Source organism: Octodon degus, unplaced genomic scaffold, assembly GCF_000260255.1.
Source record: "Octodon degus isolate 3935 unplaced genomic scaffold, OctDeg1.0 scaffold00009, whole genome shotgun sequence".
Taxonomy (NCBI): Eukaryota; Metazoa; Chordata; class Mammalia; order Rodentia; family Octodontidae; genus Octodon; species Octodon degus.
This window is the reverse complement of record NW_004524585.1, coordinates 7,897,831-7,921,592: the sequence shown is the minus strand read 5'-3', so window position 1 is coordinate 7,921,592 and position 23,762 is coordinate 7,897,831. Positions and strand designations below refer to the sequence as shown.

At 33.4% G+C, this 23,762-nt stretch overlaps 1 long non-coding RNA gene across 1 annotated transcript; it reads right to left on the bottom strand.

Moving 5' to 3' along the window:
* Positions 1 to 206: 206 nt before the first annotated feature.
* LOC111814678 lies at positions 207 to 23,168 on the bottom strand. The gene is made up of 3 exons (XR_002819597.1): positions 23,021 to 23,168; positions 18,822 to 18,827; positions 207 to 219 (listed from the first exon to the last, which is right to left on the bottom strand). It is a non-coding gene; the product is annotated as an uncharacterized LOC111814678 (long non-coding RNA).
* Between the last annotated feature and the right edge of the window lie 594 nt (positions 23,169 to 23,762).

The window sequence follows — 23,762 nt, the reverse complement described above, 5'->3', positions numbered from 1 at the left end:
GTTTAACTAAGTGGAAAATGATCCAAATCTATATTCATTTTCATCTAGTAATTATGTATTCAAAGTGGCATCCATCTAAAGTAGAAGTAAGCTTTGTTCATTGGATAGTTCCTCTTCTTATTTATATCATCTAAAATTAAACCATAAATATGTATAATTTTGTTTCATAAAGGAAAGAAAAGAGAAAGCAATTTTATATGACTATTTTGCTGGTTTTTCCTTTAATTTAGATCTTACTGTTTATGGATATTTGATATAAATAAAGGCTTGTACAAATACTACAACAAATATATTCCAGTTATTAAAATGCAAAATTATACAGCAGTAGGTAGTAAGAGATGATTCTAAACCAGCTTAGATAAAGAATCTCATGAACATTGTTGAGATTAAAGAACCAAAAAAAGACTCCATTCAACAACCTCCTTTTAATGTAAGAGAAATAACATCCTCTCATCTAAAACTAAAATTGAATCTCAGGAAACACAAAAGTTTAGGAGATTCCAAATCAAGATTGCTTTTGGCCCTTCTCCTCCCTGATGATTATGGACCTCTCTCGACTGCCTATAACTATACCCATCTGTAACAGTGGCACCATGCCCATTTCATAAATCTCTTTTCTTTCATCATTCCTTGCCTCCTTTCTTTTCATCATTCCTATTTTCTTTCTTTTTTTCTTCCCTCATTCCTTTCTTTCTTTCTTTCTTTCCTTCTTGTTTTGCTTTACTAAGAAAAAGCTTTTAAGCAAGGGTAGCTTTATGTAAGTTGGAATTTCAACGTGCGCTTGGGCTTTGACATGAAATTTCTAAACGAGCAATGACAGAGGAGTATTTGACCTTTCAAATTTGCTTCTGAAACTAAGAAAAAAAAATGGGTGTTCTTATCTATCTGGAAATCTGTAATTCAAATTTTGAACACTTCTCCATGTTTGCCCGGTTTTGTTACAACTACCTGCTCACAGTCTCTGGCAAATCCCAAAGCAAATTATAGGAGCATAAAGTAAAACAAATGAAGGAGCCTCCATGTACAGTTTTTCTCCTGCAAAAATTCCTATAAAATAGCTCTGGTGCATGTTTAAGGATTTTAGAATTCTTAAAAATATAAAAAGCAAAGACTGGAGTCTGGGTAAATATTCTATGGCACATGTACTAAAGCATGAAAATAGGTCAATTTAAGCAAATCATTAAACTTCATTCAATCACAGCTCTGTAAAAATAGAAACATTCTGTCCCAGTTGGAATAATTGCAAAGACTCAGGCTTATGTAGTTCCATCAAATCTGGGATTTTAAATAATATGTATTTTCCCTTGTCAAGCTCTTTAAAGCAATGGACACATACTACTCTCCTAAGAAGAAATGTGATCTTTTAGTTTCTTTTGAATTTCTCAATATGTTAAGTATATTTTAATTCAACTATTCATCTCAAGGCATTCTAATTTTAATAATTAAAGTGTGTCTAATTTTAAAATTTTACTGTCCATTCCAATAAGATATTTTTAATAACAATAGAAACTTTTTACACTTTTAACATCATATTAGCTTTTTCCCAGTATCAGAAAAGAGAAGGGGCCAGGGATATAACTCAGTGACACAACACCTGCCTGGCAAGATCAAGGTCTTGAGTTTGACTCCAAGTACTAAAAAAATTTTTTAAACACATGATTAAATTAGCTTCTCTCCATTACATCTGCTATACATGACTATTTCCCATAGTAAAAACAGACAATTATTTACTGATATCATTTTTTCTCCAAAGGATAATTTTAGCTTTTCTATATTAATTCTCTGATCTCTAAGAAATGATAATATTTTTCTGGGATGCACCAATGTTTCCAGTTTAGTATAAGAAAATTATGATTAATTAAAAGTGGTTTAAAAAAGATATTTCATGAAGCCAGTTTTGCTTGTAATAGATACAGTCTTGTAGTGTGAGTTCACAGAATGGTATGTGTTCTTGAAACTTTAAAATCAGTATTATTTGCCAAGTTTTTGTGTCATTCACATGACCTTAACAAAAATGTGATATATATCAGAAAGCAGAAGTAAGAATGTGAACAAAAACTATAAATGGGTATTTATGTTAAAAGTCATATTTAGTGAACAATTTTTGTTAACCTCAACAAAAAGAGAATACATTACTGTAATTTTTAGCAGAAAATAAAAGCCAAAAATAGGCTAAAGCATGATATGTTTTTGTGGCTTTGTTTCCAGAATGACAGGTTTTCTTTTTAAATCTCATATAAAATGTGCTTGCCCTGCAGTTAAATATAAGCAAAAAGGAGAAACTAATTGGATTGCTTGAATCAATTAGTATCTTTAAAATTGTTTGGGGGATGCTTAGATTTTTAAGTTGATTATAATTTTTTTCATCTGCTTATGGGTCCGAATTTCTTCATTTGAGAGATAAGTAAAATCCAACCTAATGTTAAGAAGACCAATTTTACACAAAGCATGATGACCACCCTTTATAATGCAAATAGCTATCTCAAACAGAAAGCCACATAGAGCTCTGCAACTAGAGGCTACACGTCAGTGAAATGTTTATCAACTTTTTAGATGGTGCTATAAGCCAAATTAAAGAAAAGAAAAAGTTGTGATGAAGAAACAAAGATTCTAATTTTATTTTTTTTTTTTTTTTGCTTTTAAAGGTCTTGCTAATGGCATCTTTTGAGGAAAATGTTTTAGCTGAAATTATTTCAATAAAAATATACTACACAAGAATGTTAGAACATTTTTCTTTAAGAACATTATAATTGGCAGCTTCTTAGCTAGTAGTAAAGAAGCCTTTTGGTTTCTTTAATTTGGCTAAAGAACAAATTTTCCGTTTGTGGAGAATTTTATATAAACATCAATATTGATGTTAATATGACTGACTTTTGGATAAACATATCCTTATACGTACATCTGAACACTATTTGCCTTTTGGAGTTAAATGCTTTTGAGGTTGGCACGAGTTGGGGACTCCACTACTGATCAAAACCTTTTTGGAATTGTGTTAAATACAACCGTAGGCATTTATATATCCTACTCTTAAAGATACTCAAAAGGAGAATTTCCATGCTTTGAGGATGATTCCATTTTTAAGAATAACTGAAAAACACTTAATGTTACTAAATTTGGTACCCAAAATAGCTGATCAGAGTAGCTCACAAGACTGGAAAATTAAAACCAAACTGATTTTCATCTGTGCAAAATTAGATACTACTGAAGTTCACTTAGGTGAAAACTGTTTATTTAAATAAAATCTAGCCAGAAAATAATCCCCCCCAAAAGTAGAGATTAAAAAGTCCCAGCCCGGATGGGCCTGCCCTCCCTGCACCTGCCCTCGCTGTTCTCTTGCTCGCTGGCTACTCATAAGTTGGGAAAGTGAGGATAGGCCGGCGAGGGCTGGCATTTTTGATCTCTAGTTTCCAAGGTTGATTATTTTCTGGCTACAACTTATTTTCTCAGAACGATAAGAGAATAGGATTGGGTATCTGTCCTGACTGCATAGCTCCAGAAAATATTTAAAAATATTGAGATGAAAAACTATTTTTTTTACCAGAACTTGCCTGAAGGAATAAGATGTGCTTAAACTATTTCAGTTCCTGGGTGGGATAAAACTCATTGCTAAAGATGTTTTTGGTAGCAACAGAAGTAGATAAATTTCTAAGAAGGACTTTGGTCTATGGAGAGCTGTTTAGTATCTCCTCTATGTCCCGCATTTGTCTTTCACTAAATGAAAAAGGAAGCATTTAATAAATAAATTTTATATGGGCCTCAAATTATTATATTTTCCACATGTCTTGATCAACACAGGTATTGCAGAAATATTTTCAAAACCTAAAATAGTATTGGAAGTACACAATTTCTTGAAAATTACGTTAAGACCAATAAATTTTTTAAAAATATAAATGTTTACAATGTAAATGGCTTTGTTCACATAGTTAGAAGAAAATATATAGTCTATTTATATGGAAGAATAATTTTTTTGTAACACTGTTTGAACTGAGGACCCTGTGCTTGCCAGGCAAGCGCTTATTCTACTGAGCTATTTCCCCAGCCCAAAATTCTTAATATAATAAAGCATCTTGTTAAAGAAAAAGACAAAATTATTTGTCCAAAAGCTGGTTGCTATAGCTCAAAGGTTGTGGAGGAGACTGTAATAATGAGCATTAAATGAGTTTAAACATTTCCTTGTGTGAACTTTTGTGGGTAACTAGGTTCTGAGGCTCAGATTATAGATTCCAGGATATCCAGAAGTGTGGGGCCCCAAGACAGAAATTAGCAAGCTCTGTACTGCTTAACATGAGGTGAGGAAAGTTCAGGACACAGAGCAAACAGGTTTTGCCCAGTTAAATCTCCAGCTATCTATCTGTGCCGGGGAATCAAGGAAGAACAAGCACATATTGAGCGCTTACTGTGTTCTAAGAAATGCATTAGGTCCTCGAGGTCCACAGACTCCCATTCCAAGGATCTATCTAGAGAGAAAGAAAGATAGACCAGGAAAGAGAAACTTTGATAAAATTCTTATTATTTTCATTTTTAGAAAGCATTGCACAGAGACAATTATATAACACTGAAAATAGAGTTCTATATTCTCTTGGGAGACTTGACTTTAATCCAGTACACTAGCATATTCTTTCCTGTTAAAGGTCAGCTGAAAATACCGATGCCTCTCAGCCTCGGAGTACATGTGTAGCAATTAAGTTATATTGTTCTCTGGTACAAGTCCAATCTTTAAAAAGTGAACTTCAATTAGTAAACATGTGGTGAAAGTATTAAAAATAGAATTTAGTATATATAGAATAAAAAAGAGTTTGATGGGTAGAGCTATAAAATTCTAGAACCACATCTATCATAACTTGTACAAAATTATGCAAAGTTTTTTTAATCTGTATGCCAAATTGAGTGTGCTACTCAGTTTTTGAATAAATATTTCTTTTCCATCTTATGGCTGTATGATTTTCCTGTTCATTTCATCACCACTTATAAAGTATTATATAGTGGTGAGTGTATATATATTAATGTCTGAAATTTTTGATAACCAAGATAATTATTCAAAATCTGATCTATATGTGTTTGTCAAGAAGAAATTTAATTCTCTGCTCCCCTGTGGTTCACTCACTGTTCAAAAGCAATAAATTCATGGTTGGAATGTCTCAGATGTTTACCAGCTTAGAGCAAGTCTAAAAACTAGTTTTAAGACAGGAAACTATGAAGAGTGGTGGATTTAACTGGCGTTTCAAAGGGGATATTTGAAAAACACCTACACTGACTTCCATCCATTATCTACTTAAAACTTGTGGACTAAAAAGTATAAGCTATAAATCCACTCTATTATCAAAGGCACATATAGTGTTGGAAACTATTCTGCAAATGGGAGATTCTATCCATTTTTCCTCTGCATTGATTTCCAGTAATCACTTGTAATTAATGCAGGAGCAAGGCTGTTTGTACAGTAAGTCCAAAAGGAATAATTCTGAAAAGTACAGAACAGTTACATTGCATCTTTGCTAGAACCCGGTGGTTTCAACTAGGACCAGCAATGGTGGGAAACTGTCATCTCAAGGTTATATGTAATGTATTCATTAAGACTTCTTGAATCAAATCATAGCTGTCTGCTTTTACTTAAAGATATCAAAGATTGTCCACTCCGAACTCTGAACAGACTTCCATTTATCATAGATAGTTTTTGAAAATGTAAGTCATTCAATTTTCTGCCAATATGTGAATATAAGTGGAAACAATCCCCAAAGTGAAGATTTGAACATTTGGATGGAGGAAAATTTCCTTCCTTTCCAACTTAACTTTACCTATGGAAAAAGATTTCTATGAAATAATTTTTTTGAGAAGAAACATTGTTAAGAATATCCTGAGCAGTTTAAATCTGTATTATGATTTACATTTAATAAAGAATATCCCCATGTTTCTGTAAAGAGAGAGATAGATTAACATCTGAATAAAGTCTTTTCTTTAACCTAGTTTCAGTGACTCAACAAATAAGCTGCCTTATGAAATTAAAAAAAAAAACTGCATTTTTAACTAAATATTGGCTTTTTCTGTTCGTTAAATGCAAACTGGAGGAAATAAATTTTCTAGGATTGTTCTCTTTCACTAAGGGAAATTTAAAAATATAAGCTATAAAAGTTACATTCTCAGTAAGAGAAGTCATTTATCAGGGTCCAAATCAATGTATAAATCTTTGAGACAATCAAAACATGGCATAATGACAGATTTTGATGAACTACTTCAGTTAAGGCATTTTATTTTCATAGGATTTATGGAGAAATATAATATTTAGCTGTAATGGAGGCTTTTGGCTGGAATTCTTTCCGGCCCACATGTCACCTGTGGAGAGAGAAGTCACCTGCTAGTTACATTAGAAACGGTTTTTAAGATTTTGCACATCTATGTCTAGTTAGGTCATTCATTCTGAAGGATAAGCTGTCACAGAAATAATTGTGTTGGAATTAAGCACAGTCCATGGAACATGTATCAGAACTTATTATCAAAAACTATCAATGTTTGCATTTTCCAAATGTAGTATTAAATATTACAGCTATAAGAAATACATTAATAAAGATGCAGATTGTTACTTAATTTTTCTTACATTCTTCTAATTGGTTTAAAATCTCAAGGTAGACTAGATATCTAGAGAGGTATAGCTATTTTATTCATAAATTCAAAATTTTCCCACAATTCTTTCTTTACCTTATATTTTATTTACTTTTTATCCCAATTCTACCATCTTAATTTTTCAAACATTTCTTGATTACAAACTTAGTGCCTGGTTAAAGCTCATGGGAAATAAAACAGTATTATATACATTGTTTCAGACAAATTGATGTAAAAAACATTTGGCATCCAGTTGATTGAAAGAGCAGATGTTTGTATAATTTATGAAGCCAAAAATACATCCAGTATATCTTCCCAAAGTAGTAAAGCATTCTAATAAAACAGTGGAGAACGTAATTAAAAAGTTTGGACATCTCTAAGTTACTGACTAAAGTTTGAATGAAACACAGAAACTTAAAATATACTATTAACATGCTTAAAATAAAATTATAATTGCTTTTGTTAAAGGTCACATGATATGATAAACAGTATTGCATTGTTTTACACAAAACTTTTTAAAAACTTAGAATATCGCTTTTTTATTATAAAGTTTAGCTTTCCTTAATTGGAATATTTAAGAAAATTATTTTATTTTTCTTTTGCTTTATATTTTTTATTTATTTATTTATCTATCTTTGTATTTTATGGAACGGTCTACAGGGTGTTCAGGGTCTCACTACTAGATCAGACTCGTAGTGATCCGCCTGTTTACAGCCTCCCAAGAGCTGGGATTACAGCTGCATGCCACCACGCCCAGTCTCAATTGCATCTCAGGGTACCTTGAGGGTGGCCCCTGTGCCTGCTTGCAGGTGCTTTAATCCACTGAGCTATTTGGCCAGCCCTATTTCCTTTTTATTTTTAAGATAGGCTTTCACTATAAAGTTTATATTCCTCATGCCTCAGCCTTCTTATGCACTGATGCTACAGGCATGCACCATCATGCCTTGCTTCATGAGAAAATTTTAACAATTTGCAAAAAGGGTCAGTTTCTTTTAAAGGCATAATAGATTCTTGTAGAAAAATACTTATTTGTTTAATTATTACTCCTAAGCAATTACTCTTCATTTTCAAAGATTAATTTTCATTTTAATAGCATAATACAATTACTAATATGGTAGGGTTTTTTTTAATTCATTGCATTTTGTAAGAAAAAAATTCAAGTATAAGTAAACATTTCTATTCTTTTTATATTGAAGGACTAACCAACTTCAGTGCAAAGTCTTGGTTCAAGGGCAGGACGACTCTTTTGCTAAAGTCACACACCTCGGTGCTGGCCACGTTTGTAGATATCACAGCACTACCACACTTATGTGGTAGATCTTCAACAAAAGCGCCAGCTTCAGCTTTGATTTTAATTAGTTACTATATTCAGTTCGCTCTAAATTTCACACTATCATTATATTGTCTATAAAAAAATACATTTTCTATCAAAATTTTTTTCTTGTAAACTATCCCTTTCATTGATTTATCACTATTCGAAACATAATAGTTCTGGAGGACAATATAATTTGTCTGTAATGGAAGCTCATGTATTTTGGAAAAATGAAGAACATTTGTGTCCTTCCTCTCTTCCTTCCATTTTTCCTTCCTTCATTTATGGATCAGGTAGCAGTCTAAACTTCAGAAGAAAAAAAAAACACTAAAATAGTTTCCTAATAGATACATTTTGGAATATATTTCACAAATATATTTCACGAATAGAATTTCACAAATTTCTAAAAATGTAGTAATATTTAAACACATAGAATTCTAGGCAGAGCCAATGGCAACTCTGCATAGAAATAAACTAAAATGAAATTATTTTGAAAAGCGATCTGGAATAATCACGCTATACATATCTATGTGTTAGGTTAATTACGGGCTTCCAACCTTAGAAGAGGTCAGGAGCAACTGTAGCTATCAAGTTGACGTCAGTTCTGTTGAGAACTGGTTGCCTTGGAAGCGCTCTCCTGCCTGTCAGTCACCACCACCCCACAGGTGAGAAAGCCGTGCAGCAGGGTGGAATATATTGATGGGGCTGGTGCCACACCATTTCTTTAAAATATCATATATTTTGAGGCTAATCAGAAAATAAGCCTGTGTGAAAGCACCTGTTCGGCAGAAAAAAAAAAAAAAAAAAAAAAAAAAAACTGCTTAGAAGCTGTGGGAACTTGAATATAATCTCTGTCCCTTGAATCACGAGTGTCAAGCTATCTTTTATAGATAATGTATTGCAAAGTGTTGTTTAGAACTTGAACTGATGTGCATGAAGATATTTTTATTACAAACTAAGGTTCGTAGAGGTTATGTAACCAGGCCAGTGACTGGAAGAACCTAGATCCTTTGCTTCAGAATTTCATGCTTCCCAGTAAGATGTAGCTTTTCTTTTTTTTTTTTTTTTTTTTTTTCCTTTTTCCTTTTTTTTTCTGTATTTTAGGGAAGGGTCTACAGGGTGTTCAGGGTCTCACTACTAAATCAGACTCTTAGTGATCCACCTGTTTACAGCCTCCCAAGAGCTGGGATTACAGGCGTGCACCAGCACGCCCAGTCTCAATTGCTATCTCAGTGTGCCCCGCGAGCGGAGCTGGCATGGCAGGCCCGGGGATCAAACCCATGGCCCCTGTGCCTGCTTGCACCCTCTCTAATCCACTGAGCTTTTCAGTTGCTGCAATTCACATGTACATAAATACATTTATAAAGATTTTAGCAAAGAAGGATCAGCAGCAACATCAATAGTTATGCATTATTATTAAAAGTGATATGGGAAGTGCAAGGGCCTGAGTTCAATCCCCAGTTCCACAAAAAAAAAGTGATATTCATATTAGAGTGCTAGTATTTTTAATCTTTTCCACTACAATGGAAATATTTGAGCTTGTCTATGATTTCAAGCAAACAGCATACAAATTATTTATATTTATTTTAACAAATATATGACATGTTTTTAATATGTGTATTTTAAATAATATATTGATCTCTTCAGTCACTGGTAAGTTTGCTAAATAGTATAAAGGTTTTGCTGGAAATTTTTCTTCAGAGTAAATTCCTAAGACATTTTATGGAGTCAGTAAGTAATACATATTCATTTTCACCATGTTCTGGGAAAGAAAACAAAAACTTTTTAGACTTTCTACCATCAACAGGAATAAGGACTATCAGTAATTACAAACCTATCAGAAAACAAAATTATAGTCCCTTGTAGGCTGCCAGAATTTCAGTAGTAAAAGATGTCTAGTCGGACTCAGGCTTTGGTGTGACTTACCCTGATTTTCCTTTTTGCTTAGTATAAATCCATGTTTAAGTACTCAGCTGGGCTCTGTTGCACGCAGTCCACTTGGACCTCTTTGACGCTGTTCTTCTCCTATTGAAGTGCCAGAATCCTCTGTAATTGCAATTAGAATTACCCAGAATGAGCACTCTGAATTACACTCTTTTACTGTGGTACCTGGAAACAAAAGTACTACTGCTGAAACATTTTATAAGATTTCACATCCCAAGCAGAGGAACAAAAATCCCCTGAAAAATGAAGGTGGACACAAGTGAGAGAGCTTGGAAATCCAAGCTACCAGTTAAACTCGAATTTTACTTAGGATTAGCTTCAGAGATAGTGTTATTTTTTTTGGGGGGTGGGGAAACAGTAATATATATATATATATATATATATATATATATATATATATTTCACTTCTTATACTTTGTAGAGATTCACTACTTGATGAACTGCCCATCTGTTGATAGGGACGTGCTGCCTCAAAAACTTCCAGCCAACCAACCTGAGTGAAAGATAAAATGGATTGTGCTAGCAAACTCTTACTCCCTCGGGTTTGTCCAGCTCACTGCATTCATGCCCAATTTAGGTCAAGGCATCAGGCAGGGGAAAGGGATGGAGACTGACACTGAGACGCTCTATTTCACACACTTGCCCTCCGGACGGACTGGCAGAGGCAGTCACTTAGATTAAATACAGGTCATCAAACAAGATATATAATCTATTTCTAAAACTGACAACTTTAGCATCCCAAATCCCTATGGCCTTTTATTGAGGCACATTGGACTACTTCTTCATCTTCCTCTGTCAATTTACGTTAAAGTTTGCTTTATTTAAAAGTGGTATTTCATGTATTCTGTGACCTTCTTGCTCAAAGCAAAGAAATTGCTTTGGTTTATTTATGACCTACTAACCTTAAGCAAAACTGCAATGCTTAATGTTCTCACAGGCCTAGGGATGAAAAAATAAAAGTTAAAACAAGTCTGGACTTGATGTGAATTAGTCTTATCTTGCCCACACAATCCCAAAATGAAAAAGAAGGGCATGGAGCATAGCTATCCATAAATGATGATTTCTTGTGGCTCTCTTCAATTGAGGAAAGCTATGCAAGAATGTGGATTGCTAGCACCATAATACAATATATAAATATGAAAATTGTCTTATAAAAATATTGTGTTGAACATTCCGAACAGAAAAAGTAAAGTCAAAGTGCAACTAATTATTAGTATTTTAAAGACACATCATTTATAGCTAAAGAATAAGTCATGAAGGAAGGGACAGGATTAGAGGACCTGACATAAAGACCAAAAGCTTATATGAATTAGCAGAAAAGGGAGTTGAACCAGCAAGCAGAACAGTTTTTCTGATGATACAAAAGTAATCGAGAAAATAGAGTCATAAGGCTAATTCTCTTCATTGATGATAGGCTAAACATAGATCTTATGTCACATTATAGAGAATTTAAACTATTAAAAAGTTTTTATTGTCAACAAACTGTGACTATTTCAGACATATATTCAGTTTAGTGCTGAGAAAAAGAATTAATTTCTGCACTTATTATTTTGGTTCCTGAATACATATTTTTAGGTTATGTACATATAAATAAGACTAATATAATTTCTTATGGATAGAAGTGAATCATTACAAGACTCAAGAATGTTAACAGTATTTAAGATTTTTATTTTAAGAATTTGAGAAATTTAGGCTTTATTACAATGTGCAAAGAAATCTAGGAATATATTTTGGAAATCAAGTAACATATAATTGATTGCAACTACCCTAGAGTTTTGCTTATTAGTAGTTTCAGTGCATATTTTGTGTCAGGGGAAAATAGGTAGTTTGGGATCTTTCATCACAGCGTCACAGCCATTCAACTGTTAGGCAAATGTAACAAGAGATGAATAGGATAATTGGAAATGACTCTATATTGACCTGAAAATAAAACCACAATGAACAGGCAGCCAAAGGGGAGTGATATGACCTCAGGTGTAATTGATAATGCAAACAAGTAAGTCCTCTGTCCATGGTGATATTCTTTCTAGGAGCATCTTGGAATACATTTTTCCCCAATAATTTCACAAATAATTGCATTGACTTGAATAGACCATAAAGTGGTATTATAAATTAGGGTGACTTTTTCTCACCCACAGATAATTATAACTATGTTGGATGCTGTTAATTGTGTGAAATAGTGATTTTTCTCTCCGGATTTTGAACTATCCAAAAGAGTCTTTGTCTTAATTGATGACAGAAGATTGTTAAATGTTGTCATAAAATATATTCATTAGAGTTCACAGTAAGTTAAAAACAAGCATTGTTCATAAAACAGTCTTGCAAAAGGGAGATATAAAAAGAATGTCTTATCTATTTCCCCATAGAATGTTAGGAATTTCATATATAAAGCAATTGGAAATAATAAATAATTTGTTTAGAAACCAGAGATTGCCTTACCCTTTCAATATATTAATGAAATATCTGTGTCATAAACTAAGCAAAATAGATTCAGCTGTTTTTTTCATTTATTATTATTTAGTATTTTTAAGTATGACTTTTCCAGGAAATGTTACTAATTTTCAAACCCTACTATATAAACAAATATATTAGATATATATAAATATAAAATGGTGATATTGACATTAATTTAGTTTGAGAAAATTCTGTTCAATTTTAGTATGCCTGACAGTCAATCTGTATTTAGTAGACTCTACATGCAAACTATAAGCATAGAAATTCTGAAATAAGATAGTGTTTTGATTTGATACTTTGAATTATTTTGAATAACAAATTACCCTATCTTTCACAGCTAGATAATTTTATCTTTGGGTTTACACCATGATAGACTTTGTTTTAAAAAATCAGTAAAATCCTTTTCTTTCATACAATATGATACGGAGACTTGCCAAACTCTCACTTGGAAGAATCGACCTTCTTTCTTATTCTTTCAAAATTGATTTAAAATGTATTAAATGTACAGCTAATGTGTGTGGATTTTTTCTGTCTCCTACCCTCTTCAGATCCTTACAGCAACTGCAAAGTCAGCAGAAATTCGAATTAGAGGTTGCTTCAGGGAACATTCAACGCTGTCGGTGAGTTTGGAATTAAAATCAAAACCATCGACCGTTGATTGTACCCTATGGCCAACCATCGTCTTCTCCATGGCTCCCAGAATTTGCTGAAGAAAGAAAACCAAAGGAGAACCATGAGTACATTCTCATCCCTATGCAGAGATTCTAATTAAAAAGGTCACAATCAACATTCATTGCTGTCGGTGGGTTGAATTGTGTAGACAAGCTCACTGGACAATGAATGCAACTGTGGCCCCACTTTTTGCTGTCACAATCAACAGACGTTCCATCACTGAAAGACGTACTACATGAAGTAATGTCGTCCTTTCTTTTAACTTTTTCAGTCTGTCTGAGTCTTCAGGTTTTTTTTTTTTTCAATTTGTATTATACATTCAGATTTCAGTGAGAAAGCACCAACTTAAATGAGAATAATGCTTCTCTAAACTTCCATGTATTATAAATATGGCAACTTTATAAAAGGTAAAGTGGCCCACAGAAGCTGTAACATAACTATCTGGATTAGAACACTGCCCCACTATTGCAGGGAGTGTGTGTGGGTGGGAGGAAGGGACAAGACACGAGGAAGCCGTATCAGTGTCATCTACATCTCCAACAATTAGAAATGTCCATTCCCTTCATTCCTGGTTAGATTTCCTGGTCAGATGGGGATAAAAACACTAGGCAATTTATCTTTTTGCTTCTCTGGATGAGGTTTTACTAAAATATTTTGTCTTACTATGAAATTTGCTACAGAAAGGAAAAATATACATATATCCAATTATTTGAAAAGTTATAGTAATCATATAATAGACTGACCTCTCTAATAAAATCTCAAGTTTAAGATAAAATTCACCCAGTTCCTGTTCATTTCTTCTTCCAAAATCTTGATCTGAATCATTAGACTTATGACTATCACCATTAACTGAGTCATACTCATCATCCTTAAAGAAAAAGCTATCTTCCTATGTAGTTTGGTTCTATACTCATAAACAGAACATTTGTTATTAAGTTTGGTCTCAGTGGTTTTGAATTTACCATTTGTAATGATAAAGGTAGATTATTATTTACAGTAATAAAGTATTTCTGGAATCTGTATGTTTGGAGTATCTGGAACGCTTCAATGTTCATTTTAAAAATATGCCAAATATATTATTGTTTTTGTTTGTTGAACTTTTAAATTTCATTTTCTTTTGACATCTGTGGTAGAAATCTGCCCCTGTATCCTTTCTCTAGCTTTGCTCATAATCCTAAAATATTTTGCCACATTCAATATCTAAGCTGTCATACCACACTTTACCTATTGCTTCCAATGTTTCTAGCTTCTCACTTTCTTATCAAAAGGCAGCATTGATTTCAGCTTCCTTGCTCTGAAAAAAAAAATCAACACACACTAAGATGGAATCAAGTTAGCACATATTATTTGGCCTCCAGAGTTGTGCCTTGGTCTCACAACTCCAATCTAGCATGCACGTACCACTACCTCATGGCAACACCAAGACCTAGTACAGCAGTCAGTCAAAATGTGGATCTCTCTCTTTGACTGCTCCCCTCTACACCTGCACCTTCAACAGATGAGCTGAACTCTTCTTTTTATTGGCAACCACTTTCCCATGAAAGACTTTTAAAGCTAATGGTCTGGAAGTACTATGTGGTAGCCTGCTGCACTGTTTATATTCTTTTGCTTACCATTTTCTCTCAACAACCTGTACTTTAGCTACTTTGCCCATTTCTTCTATTTGCACAAAGTATCATTTTTCAAAAGCCGTTCTTGATCAAGTAAATATTACCAAGTAAATATTATACTTCTCTGGCAATGATCCTGCTTGAACTGCCCTCATGCCTGACACTCCTAAACCCATCTTCCTGAGCATCAATCACTGATTTTTGTAGTCTTACTATCCCGATGCTGATGTATTGGGGATTTGGTTTTGGTTTGGTTTTTGTGGGATTTTTTTCATTATGTTTTTTCACTTGGCTTAATCTCTGACAGCCACTATCTTTGTGAGACACACCTTGGATCTCTGGCTTTCTTTATAAATGCTCATGGAATCTCAGGTACATGCATGTTGATTACACCTGCTTCCTTGATACTGGCATTCACGTTTTATCTCCAGGGTAGAAATCCTAAACCTATGTCTCTGGCTTCCACTCACAGTCCAAGCCCATCCATGACCACAGCTCATCACCTTTCAGGTCATCTAGATCAGCCTAACCAGCAAAGCCACCAATCTTGAAATCATCTTATTTTCTTGCCTCTGATTTCTGTCCTGTTCTGCAGTTATAATTACAAAGTCCCAAATAGTCTCACTTATTGTTACATTAAAATTTCAACTTCTCAGTGTACTTCTATGCTTTAGTTCATAAATTCATGAAGTCTTACATGGACTATCCCAATAATCTCATAATTAACTCTTTATCTTCTCTCACCTATCTATTCAGTATTTTCTCCATATTATTTTTGAAAGTAGAATTTTTGAAAAATCTGATGATGTTATAAATCCTTGTAATTTACCTACTTAAATTATGCCATTTTATTAAACAACTGGCTTATTCAAATAGAAAAAAATGTTTGGAAGATGAGGTAGAAAAATAATTTATATAAAACTTAATATAATTTGTCAAAATTTCATTCAGTACCTGAAAGAATTATATGTCATTTTTAAGGAAGAAAAGGTTTATTTACTTCACAGTTTGTGGGGGTTCATGTCATACTCAGCTGGCTCAAAGACAGGTTGGTACATGGCAAAGGGCAGCAATTGTTGGCATCAGAAAACAGCAAAACTGAAAGAGCAAAAAGGGAGGAACAGAGGTAGACAGGAATGACATGTCACTTTTAAAAATTTCTAAAGTAAGAGTATTTAAAATTTTACTTATATTCAAATGTTAAAAAAACTTTATGCACCAATAACACAATCAACATTAACAACTTTAGAAATAAATGAACAATGGTAATGAGCCATAGTCATAGAATAAATGCAAATGAATAATACATAACCCATATAAAATTCTGCTTCACTCATGAAAATTCAAACTTAATAAGAAGTAATATGAAGCTGGGGAGATAGCTCAGTAAAATAAGCACTTTCCTGGCAAGCACAAGGGCCTGAGTTCAATCCCTGGTTCTGCAAAAAAAAAAAAATAATAATACATCTTTAATAAAGCTTACACATGAAAAAGTGATGGAGAATAGTGGGGTTGACATGAATATTTTTGTACTATGGTAGATAGATGTACCTTTAGTTTCCACTTAAACTTACTTTTAGGGTTCATCTCATCTCTTTGTGAATATGTCATTTCCACCTTCCTGTTTCTGAGTTGCTGGCACACACCAGTTGTAAGGGGGAACTACCCAGGAGATTGGCTGAGACTTCATATCTCTGTTGTGAGAAATTTGAACTAAAATATACTACCATGAGGTGGTAGATTCATATTATGAATGTAAGTGTATGTGGTCGATTAGCATTTGTTTTTGTTTATGTATCAGCACAAACAAGAAGTGATTAATAAAGAATATCAATGAAAATGAGGCATGACAGTTTTTCACTTATATAAGAGATAAATCAAATAGGTTAAACACAAAAAGTTTCAGGTATAGAACTCTTTTCTCAAGTACCTTTGCTTTGCTTCTTAATGTTGTTTTGCATAACTTTAACACCCGAATGTCTGGAAATAGATCTGATATTTTTACCTGTGACTTGTGTCTTTGCCTTTGAAGCCATACAATTCCCATGACAATATAAGGTGAGATGACCTTTATTAGTACAATTTGGTGCAATTTAATAAGCAATTAAAAATACTTTAAAATTTTTAATCAATAATTTTATTTCTAGGATTCTTATTCATTCATTACTTTAATGAACAAATAATAATTGTACATACTTAAGGAGTTACATGTGATGCTTGATTTAGGTATACCTTATAGAAAGATTACATCAAGCTGATTAAATTATCGCTTCACAAATTTATCATTTTCATGTGGTTTTAATTTTTAAATTTCTGTTAATTTTGGAATATAAAATATGATAATATTGATTGATAACTCTCTGTTTCTGAGATTGATATTTTTAAGTTTTACATATAAGAGACAGCATATTTGTCTTTATATGCTAGACTTATGTCACCAGATATAGCATGTTTTACTTGTATCCATGTTGAAAATAAATCTTTATTAAGAATAAATATGGCTCAATTTTTATACACACTACATTTTCTTTGTTCATTCACTGATGGACACTTAGGTTACTTTCATATCTTGACTGTTACAAATAAGGCCAAAATGAACAAGATAGGGTAGATATCTCTTTGGCATGCTGATTTTAATTCCTTTAAATACACACACACACACACACACACACACACACACACACAATGATTGCTGAATCATATAATACATACATATTTAGTATTTTTTGAGGAACTTTCCTACTATTTTCCAAAATGCCTGCATTAATTTACATTCTTACCAATAGTATACAAGCATGCCATTTTCTCTGCATCCTTACCAGCCTCTCCATGATTCCCACTTGCTTTCATTTGTCTTTTTGATATTAGCCATTATAACAGGTGTGAAGTGATATCTAATTATAGTTTTAATTTGCATTTCCCTGATAATTTGAGATGTTAAGCATTTTTAATATATTTGTTGGCCGTTAACATATTCCCTTAAAAATGTCTAATCACATATTTTGAGCATTATTTATTTTGCTGATGAGTTGTATGAGATCCATATATATTTTTGGATATTATACTCTCATCAGATGTATGACTTACAAATACCTTTCCTCATTTTGAAGATTGGCCCTCCACTCTATTGCCTCCTTTGTTGTTCAAATGATTTTTAATTTGAGACAGTTTCATTATTCTATCACATTTTTTTGTCTGCACTTTCAGACTTTTATACAGATCTTTTCCCACACCAATTGTCTTAATTAATTTTCTTGTTACTGAGCCATCATACCCAACACCCACAAGCTAAGGAAAGAAAGGCTTAATTAGCTCACGTTTGTAGAGATTTCAGTCCATGATCAGCTGGCTCCGAGGCTCAGCAGACAAGCACTGCAAAGGTGAAACAGTTCATGGTGGACAGAAGCCCTTCTGGCCCCACAAAGTTTGCATTCTGTGTGTGCCTAAAACCAGCACCATGTGTATAAGGTCAACACACGCTGTCAGCAGGGGTACCAGGTTCCTTCTTTGTAGGCTGTAGGCATTGAGTGCCTATAAACCAAATTCCAAGGAAAGCCTTTCCTAGACCACCACATGTTAGAACATGGTGTTCTGGGGCTTTCTTCTCTAAGCAAAGTCTCTCACTTTTGCAATTTTAAGGCTGCAAAGGGGAAAATCATGCTGCTTCCTGACACACCCTGTGCCTATTCTGTTCCTTCTCAGAAATCAAGATCTCCTGTGCTCTATCTAGCTTTGCAATCCACAGCTTTACTGTAGTTTCTTTTCTGGCCAAACTCACAACATTTCAAGTCATTCTGCTTGGTTTTTGTTCTTGAATCTAAACATAAATCTGGCATAGTGCCTACAACAATAGCCATGCCACTGCTCAACACTGGACTGTCTTGAAATATTTTTTTGCAAAATTAATTATTCTGATAACCTTAATTTCAGGCTCAGCCGAAGTCTCTAGGCATAAGCAAAATGCAGACAAACTTTCTGCCTAGATGTAATACACTGACTAGAGTCCTATATCCAGTACAACCATTTTTCCCATCAAAAACCTCCCAAGCCTAGTCTTTACTGGTATCATTTCTATCATCCTTCTGGTCTTAGGAGCTCTGATAATAATCTCCCATTAAGGAAAAATTCCAGATCCAGATTTTTCAGCTGACTGCTCTAAACCTTTGCAAACTTTTTCCACAAGTCAGTCTCAAAGGCTTCTGAAATGCATGATCAGGTATAATCATAGGAAGAACCCCAGTCTTGGCACCAAATTCTGCCTTAGCTACTTTTCAGGTTGCTGAGACAGAATTCCAAGTGCCCACAAGTTCAGGGAAGAAAGGTTTATTTATCTCACAGTTTGTGGAGGCTTCAAACTATAATTGGCATACTCCAAGGTAGAATACCATAGCAGACAGAAACTGCAGAAGAGAAAAAGGTCATTGCAGACAGAAGACAACAAAGAAACAAGAGATGATTACAGCTCTTTTTATCTCTCATATCTTACCCAGGCTACATAAGGCAGGTGGCACTAATGCCCTTGATCCTACTGGTGCACCATGAATCAATTCCAGCATCACATAACTTGGATCCAGTCACCTCTGAAAAAGCCTCACTTATAAGTGCATGAGGATTTGTGGGAACATCTAGGCATAAGCCATAACACCAATGCTGTACAGTTTTTCTTTATTTTTTAAATTGTTTTATAGTTACATGTCTAAGACTTTCACCTATTTTATTTTTTGTGTATGAGTTGAAATAAGTATCCAATCTTATCTTATGTGAATATCAGTATACTTGACCCCATATATGGAAGAGATTGACCTTTCCCTATTGTGTGTTCTTGGTACCTTTTTTGAAAATTAATTGGCCATAAGTACTTAGATAGATTTCTAGGCTTTTTGTTTTGTTCTTTTGGGTGACATGCATTTGCTTACGGTAGCAGAATGCTTTTTATTATTGTAATAGGGGCTGAGGAGATATCTCAGTGGCATAAGCACCTGCCTACCAAGTGTAAAGTTCTGACTTTTATCCCTGATTCCAAATTGCCTAATGTACCCAAGACAGTTTATGGAGGAAATTCTAGGATCCAGGAGTAGAGCATAAGTGCTTACCTGGCATGCACAAGGTCCCAAGTTCACTCTCCAGTACCTCAAAAGAAAATGCCATTTTTGTAATAGGTTTGTAAGGCCTTTTAAAATTAGTGAGCATGTTTCATTTTTAGTATATGCATGAAGATATCAAAGAAGTATAGTTTTAAATGTAGAAATGGACACAAACTATATGTCTAAAAATGGGAATGGTATAGTGAATTATGATATATCATGTAAGTTAAGGCCTGAAACCTTAAGATAAATTAAGGTAAATATAACATCAGAACAAACTAATTTGAAATGAAGCTTTTAGTCATTTATTTATTTACTTATATTACTTCAAGGGAGTTTAAGCATCCTTTATTTGAAATAATATAAAGCTCATTCATGAAAACTTGTTTTAATAAAGTACTTTGCTTGAAAATAGGCTTAAATTTGCAGCATAAGAAAAGATTAATAACTATAATTAATTACTCATTTGGCATTTAATATTTCCCTTGATTTTTCATAAGGTATATATGCTTACTATTTATTTGAATTAAAACTTAATGACTAAAACTTCTATAACATTAGTTTTTATCACTTTTTACTTTTTTTTTTTTTGAGAGCGCTTATCCTACTGAGCCATGTCCCCGGCCCCTCTTTTTACTTTTGTTAGTGCATGCTTACTGTATACAATGATTGCATTCACTGTAGGAAATTGGCACATTACACAACACATTTCAATCCTTTTTTATCCCCCTTCCCTTCACCTCTTTCATTTATCAAGCATCAGATTTATTGATAAAACCTTATAAAGTTAATTATCATATATACAGATTGACAAATCAGTGTAGTAGACTAAATAACATATAAAGCATATAAAAAATTTATACCAAATCAAGGCGCACTTTTAGATATATTATCTGCACAGGATAACAGCACTTGTTTTGTCTTTTTCAGAGTGTTACCATTCATGGATTGCATTATGCACAGGAAAGGCAGTATACAATTAAACCTGAAAGTGATGCAAATAAGAAAAAGTTATGAAAGCTTTTGGTAAATTGTTTTAATTTTAATTTTCAATAGTTATAGGTTTGTGAAGGATTTTAAAGGGTTATTGTAGCTTCACATGATTTTTTCATCCTAATTCTTGTTACTAATGTTAACATTATTTCTTCTCTATGTTTATAGGTTAACCCAATTGTTTGTGCAGGGGATAATCGTAAGTTTTGAAATTAGGTTAGTGGCATCTTGTTGAGTTTGAATGCTTTCTTAATTGGTGGCTGATTTAGATCATTTGGTAATTTAGGTTATTTACCCTCTATAAAAGATGTATCTTTTTTTAAGGAGCTGTCCCTCCATAAATTAACATATAAATTTTCATTAAAATAAATATTTTTTAGGAAAACTTAAAGTTGAAATAAGACTCTTGTTTGAACAACCACCTATCTCCAAACTCGGCTGCTTTTTCACCTCTACTTCTAAATCTTCTCATTATTTTGTCACATAGATGAGTTAGCTCATATTAGCTGTTCAGAAGTAGCTCATTTGACTTTGGGAAGGTTGATTGAAGGTTCTCTTTGTCAAAAGTTTCTAGTTAACCCATTATGCAAAAGGTAGTGTGGGTAATCTAAGCCATATTTTACATTTTATTATTTTTTCATCTTTCCCTTCTGATACTGTCTCTATAGCACTTGAAAACATTTCTGTCTTCTATATCTTTAAAATATAAATGTTTTGTTTTATGAAGTTTTTATATTTGTATCTATAAGTTTTAGGCTAGATTTAGTTCAAAGTGGTCAGTATGTCTGAAATCTTTCGGGTGTAAGCCAGTTGCTTTAAGGTAAGCTACACTTCTTTATCCAAGCACACTTTCCATTATGCTTACCTTGTTATGACTTGCTGCCTCTTATATTGATTTGGAATTTAAGCAAATTTGAGTAAATATTTGAGGAGGATTATGGGAGGTGTGGGCGTGATTCATTGTCTAATTCAATTAAGCTCTCTATTCTTAATTTACTACTTAAATCTCCTTAAATTTTTAGATTTCATAAAGATTACTGTTGGCGATTTTCTTAGAAAATGTAGCCCGTTTCTTTCCTCCACTCCATTGGCTACATCTTGACCTATCATTTTTATGAGCATATTTATGCTTACTTTCACTCTCTGTCGGGGTTTGCTGAAGATAGCGGTATATAGACTGAATTAGTGAGAAGTGGTGAGGTTTATTGATTACACAACAGGCTCCTCTAGGCTGATATCAACACCGCCAAGCACTTTGAGTTTTAAGATTTTGCTACTAGTTCTCCAGTGAAATTTTTTTGTTGTAAATTATCTGTGTTCATGGCTAAGCATAGTGGGGCATCTTAATTCCAGGTCGCGTCTTATCTTTCGCGTGTTCAAATGCATTAAGGTTACTTTCATTTATGGTTTTATGTATTATCTGCTGATTTTTATGACTTAAATAAAATTTAATCTTATTTTAAAGTTATTTTAAACAGCTTTATGCTGGGGTTTATTACTTTGGTTTAATCATATGACCGCAGTGGCTGGTACGAAACTTACCAGCACTAAATTTGTTACATAAGTTAGTCGCGCTTGTTTATCGCTTAATTTTGATTACTCCTGTGTCCCGTGGGGGTGTGATTAAGCAAGGCATCATGAGATACTGAAATTGTGGTTGATGCCGCTCCTTTCAATCTTCTTGATTTAGAGGGTGTTCTCACTGGTAAGATGATTCTTGCATCTATAATTTTGCTAACAACTAATAAAAAAGCCAAGACCAAATCTTTGTGTTTATGGAGTAGTAATACTCATCTAGGCATTTTCAGTACCTTGCTTTATGATAAATTACATTCAATTTGGAGAAAGAATGTAGCTCATAGAATGGGAAGTGCATTTTGTTGGGAGTTTAGGTTCAATGTCTATTTGAAAAAGGGAGAGTATATTGTACTCACATGGGGTAAGAATTTGTAATTTACACCCTATAAAAGAATATAAGATTGGGAACAATAAATTATAAATTTTTATACTATTTCTTGTTTGGGGGGGGGTTGGCAAGATGAGGTATACGGTGCATGGGTTTATATATCTGGGTATAAAATATATAATTTTAATGGGGGTAAGGGGTGTTTGTTAAAAGATACTTATTGGTAATTTCATCCATGCATGTGTGTACGTGTATATGTGTAAATTCAGGTCATGTTCTTCTAGCATTAAAAAAATCACCACAGAAATAATATGTGAAGCAAGAGTATTCATTCATAACTACAGCTACAACTAAATTGACTGAGATCATGCCTTAATGGCAACAGAGAGTCACAGCATCTCCAAAATTAAAAAGACAGCAAATGCATGAAGCCATAGTTACGTGTGACCACAGGCTGATTACTTATCAGTGCATCAAGATGTCTTATTTAAGAGGAACGAATGAGCCAGCTTAATTCTATGGCCCTGAAGAAAGAACCAGATGCCTGTTAAAGTTTGAAGTCTAGGAAAACCCACAGGTGCTGGGCCCAGAGCAAGAGGGACACCCATCTAGCAGGTAGATAATTTCACGGAAGATGGTAAATAAAGCAACCCCTATTAGATGGTGTTAAACATACTGACAAGGATTATTTTTTATTTAATGTGCTAATATCTAATAATAGAATGTATGCCTTATGTAAACTCAATCATGAATACATAATCTGGAGTTTTGGGAGTACAATATTCATATTGTCTTGAATTTAATTTGGAATTAAATTGAAATGTGTTATCTCTGCTTTTTCTGTGACAATTTTTTTTCATCCTTTGCTTCTTAATCTATGGATTTCTTTGTGGGTTAAATTTGTTTCTTAAATGCACAATATTGTTGAATGTTGCTTCTTGATCCATTCTCCTAGTCTGTTTCTTTTGATTGGTGAACTGAGACCATTTTCTTTTTGGGGTTTTGTTTTTTTCTATTGTTTGTTCTCTGTATTCATCGTCTGTGTGATTGCTTACCCTGCCTAGTGGCTTCTTTCTTTTGGTGTTTATGTGTTTGTGGTCTTTATATCTCTTTCTAATATGTCCTTCTTATCATTCTATAAAGCTGGTTTGGTGGTCATAAATTTTTACAGCTGTTCTTTGTTATGGAAGTAT